The sequence below is a fragment of the Sturnira hondurensis genome, unplaced genomic scaffold, assembly GCF_014824575.4.
Source record: "Sturnira hondurensis isolate 20B ecotype Veracruz unplaced genomic scaffold, ASM1482457v3 Scaffold0011378, whole genome shotgun sequence".
NCBI lineage: Eukaryota > Metazoa > Chordata > Mammalia > Chiroptera > Phyllostomidae > Sturnira > Sturnira hondurensis.
The window spans coordinates 3,559,493-3,565,825 of NW_028084009.1; positions in this window are offsets into that span (position 1 = coordinate 3,559,493).

Here is a 6,333-nt window from a genome sequence, read left to right on the forward strand (position 1 = left end):
GAGCTTGAAAATAAGGCCAGTAAAGTGTTACCATCGGGGAAAACTGAGTTTGGCAAAAGGAAGTAATGCAACCAGTAAATGAACTCAGTCTGGCAGACACGGACCCCTCAACAAACCCGGGAGAGAAAGGATATCAGTCGGAGGGTTGCCAGATTTAGCGATGCTATGTACACATGCAACAGTTGGATCGTACTGATACTGAAACACGTTTTGTTGTTTGTCTGAAAGTCAAGGTTAACTGGGCGTCCTGTATTTTTCTCTGGCAACCCCACTGTCACCCCCATGTTGTAAGTCCCCACTTTTCCATCAGGCTACTTAGAACGCTCTGCATGACAAAGTGAGCCGGGGACCTGCGGACAGAGCCGGGCAGGCAGCGTCAATGGTATATTAAATAGGTCCTCCTTATTATTTTCATGTTGGCAATGGAGGTTTTAATATTTGTGTTTGCCACCCAGTGGATCACTCGCCACCAAGCACCCTTTCCGCCTTGGTGACACTGCCCTCTGGGTTCCCCAAGGCAGGGATCACTCCTTCTTGGGCTTTGCATCCCCCAGGGCTGATGACGAGTTCCTTACAGACCGTCCGACCTCGAGCAAATGCTTTAAATCTTCCATCTCTCAGTCTCTTCATCTGTGAGATGAGGTCCCCACTTCACAGAGCCAGGTGAGGGGCATATGTACAGTATGTGAAAAATGCTTAGCACAGTGTCACATAGCTACTAGCCCCTCATTACATGTCAGCTGTTACTGTTATTATTACTATTACTGCTCTTATTGTTCCCGGCAATTATGGCCACTCAAGAAAATAATATACCGCTAGGAAAACTGTTACAACTCATGTTAAAAAAGGGAAATCTTTTTTTGATAGCTATGGGATGGCCTCTCTCCTTTATTAACCATGACATGAAAAAGAGGAATCTTTTATTTTTATTTTTTAAAAAAAAACATTTGATTTATTTATTTTTAGAGAGAGGGGAAGGGAAGGAGAAAGAGTGGGAGAGAAACATCAATGTGTGGTTGCCTCTCATGTGTCCCCTCCTGGGGACCTGGTCCGCAACCCAGGCATGTGCTGGGAATTCCCAGGGAATTCCCTGATTGGGAATCGAACCAGTGACCCTTTGCTTCACAGGCTCGTGCTCAATCCACTGAGCTACACTAGCCAGGGCAAAAAAAGGAAGAATCTTAAAATTGTTTTTCCAAATTCCATATCTTATTTTATCAGGATACCCAACACAACCAAAAGTACATAGAACTAGTATTCTCAAGACAGGAGGACATCGCAGGTCAAGGTTAGCAACGAAGTGGGAGACTTAGAGCATTTCCACATGTATACACGTAGCTCTGCCCCCGCCTCCCACGGCCTTGGGAATGTATACTAGACCCTTTAACTTCGTAAGCAAGACAGACGTGGATCTCAGCGCACTGCCGGTATGGGGGGCCTGGCCTGTGGTAATAACGACAATAATGTCATGCTGGTACCTGGGTCAAGTTTATTGACTCTGTGACTTCGTGTAAGTCTCTTAGCCACCCTGAGCCTTGGTTCTCACCTCTTACCTCCCTCTAAGGTGTAAGAGAGCTACGTAAACATTGGATGAACAAGTACATTATTTGAAGGGCCAGTGTGCTAGACGTACATTATCCCTAATTATGCTAACGATTTTTTGACTGGATAGTATAAATCCATTTTCAGGCACCCAAAGGATACATTCCAATTGTTTTCAAGATTATGGTTGAAAAATCAAACAAACACCTTACTTAATCTTAAATTCCAACCTTTTCTTTGATTTTTAAAAAAGATTTTATGTATTTAATTTTAGAGAGAGGGGAAGGGGAGGAGGAAAGGAGAGAAACATCAATGTGTGGTTGCCTTTCACACACCCCAGGCTGGGGACCTAGCCGGCAACCCAGGCATGTGCCCTGACTGGGAATCGAACCTGCAATCCCTTGGTTCACAGGCCGGCAGTCAACCCCCTGAGCAACACCAGCCAGGGCTTAAATTCCAACTTTTTAATATTCACAATGCTTTGGTGATAGTCACTGAGTTTGACGGAGGAACGTGGACGCTTTTGTCTTTGTGGGCTGAACATAGTATTCACCATGTTGGACACAATTCCTAATTTCTAGCTGGCACTTTGAACATAGTCATTGACAAAAGAATAAAATGAAGGAATGGGTCAATGAGTGAATTCGCAGGCACTTTGGATGTCCCGAGGAAGTGGACATACTTCAGGTTGGGGAAGATCCCGTTCACATTTACAGGGCTTAGTTCACTAGAACAGCAGGCACTGCAGGTTGTTACCAACCTGTGCTCTATTCAGAGCTGGTCCAATAGTGTCCCTGCCCGTCGGACTGAAGTCCAATCCAGCCCGGAGAACCGCACCCTTAAATGAAGCATTTAGTACAACTGCAGCTGCCACCACGTGACCGCTGGTGCTCGAGTCGTCGTGTATTCTATCACTCACTCGCGCTGTGGAGCCTGCTCTGGAAACGTCTAGCATATCCCTGTGTGGACAGGACACCCAAGCCAACGCTGGGCACACTCGTAGGCCACAGGCTGTCAGTACAGGAGAGCTTCCAGGAGGCCAGGGGGCCAGGCGGCCACGGGCCAGTGCATTCATTTTTCCATTGGTTCTTGCGGTGGTGCGCAGATGTGGCTTTGATGGTTGAATCACGAACAGCGGGAGACCTGGCAAATAGCAGCTAGAGCCAGGGAGCAAAAAACGGTGCCGTTTACTGCTTGTGCAGTGAGACCGTAGCAGCGAAGGCTTTCGGTCCATTCGGTCCTGTCCCCATGCAGGATAGGGCCATGGGGCACGGAGCCGAGGTGCAAAGGGCAAGCCTGCCGGAAGCCGCGTGGCGCCTGTGTGGGGTGAAAGCTGCGCTGTTAGTACTCAATCTGGGGTCGCCATTCTTACTTAATTCACAAAGTTATTTCTTCAGCTTCCTAGTTCATGCTCCCCGCCCCCCCTCATCCCCAGATTGCGAACCAGAGGATTGCCGCACCCGTGTTGTTTCTCTGCTTTGTACATTCTTAATTCTTGGGAGAAGAGATTTTTGTTGCTGTTTAAACCACCTGTGTTAGGCTTTACTGAAAAGTACAATGAGAGTAAAAATTACTCAGCTTCACAGAAAAGGGAAGTTTTTAAAAAATTTTATTAAAATGCAATATTGGCACACGACATTGTATTGCGGGGGTATGACATACTGATTTAACCTTTATACATATTTTTTCTTCCTTTATTGATCACTCCAACTTTTATTTTATTTTTTAATAGATTTTATTTATTTATCTTTAGAGGGAAAGGGAAGGAGAGAGGGAGAGAAATATCAATGTATGGTTGCCTCTGCCGAGGACATACAATGTATCACGTGGCCCCTGCCCGGAACTGGCCTGCAACCCAGGCATGTGCCCTGACTGGGAATCGAACCACAATCCTCTGGTTCGCAGGCCCCTGCTCAATCCACTGAGCTACACCAGCCAGGGCTTAACCCTTATATATTTTACAGTGTGAGCACCAATGGATAAAAATATGTGGTGTGTGTATTACTAAGCAATAAACAAGAATGAAATCCTGCCATTTGGGATGTGGATGGACCTACAGGATATTACGCTAAGTGCAATAAGCATAATATCGCACAATTTCATGTATATAAGGACTTTAAAAAATTAAACGAGAAAAGGGCAGTTTTTGCATCTTGGTGGACATCACTCTTGATTGCTCGGACATGGTAATTTTGCCGAAATTCTGTGCTGCGTGCTGCAGACCTTTTCTGCAATAATAAACATAGGTTGACATTGTGTTCATTAATGACAAAATATTCCGTTTTGTGTCTGTGCCATATTTTGTGTGGCCCTTTGAGGGACCTTCCAGCTGTTTGTAATTTATGGTTATCCCGAATTTGGCTCTATGTAAACACCCTTGCATAGCGGCTTTTCACATTGGAGAGATGTTCTTCCTTAAGATAGATCCCTAAAGGTAAGCCCTTAGGCATCCAAGGGTACCTGCTTTGGTCTGTAGGTACAATGTATACCTATATTTGGTTTCCTATTGTCCAAATGCCTTCCAGAAGGTGATACGAAATTACCCTCATGCTACATGTGCAAGAAATTGCTTCTTTTGATACTTATATTTTAACCCATTTATAAGACCACTCTCCACTCCCACTTCAATGTACCATATTGCGCCATGAAGAATGCCTACTTTTTTTTGCCCAAATTTTTGAGGGAGTGTGTGATACTGATTACACACCATTGGTAAAATAACGGGAGTGAGAATCTTGGGAATAATGAGCACAGAAAACGTGGGTGTGCATCACAGATGGCAAAGCACATAGTCTCTAGGAAGAAAAGGTCAGTTTTGTTATGAATCTGATCCCTTCCAAGGGAAAAAAGTCTTCAATACAGAAACCAGTTACTTTTCCCTTTTGTCCAGATAATGCCAAAAGATAACCATAAATGTCCATTTCAGGGAATTATTTGTGTGCGTGTGTTTTTTTTTAACCCTCACCAGAGGATATGCTTATCGATTTGAGAGAGAGAGGAAGACAGAGACAGGGGGAGAGAGAGAGAGAGACATTGATGAGCTGCTTCCTGTATGTGCCCTGACCTGGGATTGAACCCACAACCTGGGTAGGTGTCCCGACCGGAGATCGAACCTGCAACCCTTCTGGTGTACGGGATGACAATGCCGAAAACACCTGCGCCACCCTGCCAGTGAGAAGCGCTTGTGTTTTAAGCAGCATAGAGAGAAAATTCAGTCTCAACACTGTACTATGAGCACAAATGAGAAAAAGTTTTATTTTTTTTCCAATGCTTGGGAAATCCTTAATGAGTCTCTTTACGTAGCTATGAATCTGTGAAATAAAAAATGTAATTACTTAATGCATGAAAAACAGCCTGCTGATTTAGGAGCGAATACTGCCTTCCAAACCTGCATCAGGTCCCTCTCTTGGAACCAGTGCCTGCGTCTGTCCCAGAGAACAGGCTTCGGATGCTGGACTTCCCTCCAGGCAAGAGCAGGGCAGACAACGCCTAGTTCCTGGCACTTGGTAGAAATCCAATGCAACGTAGTGAAATGGATAAATAACACAGGGCTAAATTAAAAAGTAAAGTGCTCCTTGTATCAGTGACAGACTAGTCAGCCAAAGTAATTCAGGAACTATTCTTAGGTCACAATAGGTTTAAGTACAGGCTCTTTCCTGCATTTTCATGTTTTCTGCTAGTAGAGACGGCAAACAGGTAGAAAGGGCTGTGTTAGCCCACTGTCTCTCTCTCTTTTTCCTTTCTTTCTTTTTTGCTCAGGGAATAAGCATTTTGAAATAGTTCCCAACATTTCTTTTTTTTTTTTAAGTTCTCAAATTTTGTTTATTTATTTATTTTTCTTTTTAATATATTTTATTGATTATGCCATTACAGTTGTCCTATTTCCTCCCTTCATTCCCCTCCACCCTGCACACCCCCTCTCCCACTCTCCCCCCCCTTTAGTTTATGTCCATGTGTCACAAGTACTTTATTTATTTTTTTAAAGATTTTATTTATTTATCTTTAGAGGGGAAGGGAAGGAGAGAAGTATCAATGTATGGTTGTCTCTTGTGAGTCCCCTGCTGGGAACCAGCCTGCAACCCAGGCATGTGCCCTGACTGGGAATCGAACTGTGATCTTGTGGTTCGCAGGCCCGCACTCAATCCACTGAGCTACGCCAGCCAGGGCACAAATACTTTAGATTCTATATTTTCCCTACTATTCTTGCCCCCCCCCCTATCTTTTTTCTACCTACCATCTATGCTACTTATTCTCTGTACCTTCTCCCCCCTTCTCCTCCTCCCACTCCCCTGTTGCTAACCCTCCATGTGATCTCCATTTCTATGGTTCCGCTCCTGATCGAGCTGTCCTCTTAGTTTGCTTTTGTTTTAGGTGTGGTTGTTAATAACTGTGAGTGTGCTGTCCTTTCACTGTTCATATTTTTATCTTCCTTTCTAAAGTAAGCTTTTACCTAAAATCTGGATTTCTGGTTTTTCTTGACCACACCAAACCACACCAAGCTCTGGGCAACTCCCCACCACAGGGCAATAGAGGGTAGTGGGGGTGAGGGCGGCGACAGCCTCCACCTGGCTTCCTGGCTCGCCGACCTACCTGTGTGGCCTCTGCGGCCATCTTGAGTTTACCGCACTTTTTAAAAATAATATATTTTATCGATTATGCCATTACAGTTGTCCCATTCCCCCTCTCATTCCCCTCCACCCTGCACACCCCCTCACACTTTCTCTTTTTTTAAGTTTGGAATGCGTGGCGTGGGGATCTCCTTATCTTAGATTATTCCCTCAATTCAAAGAA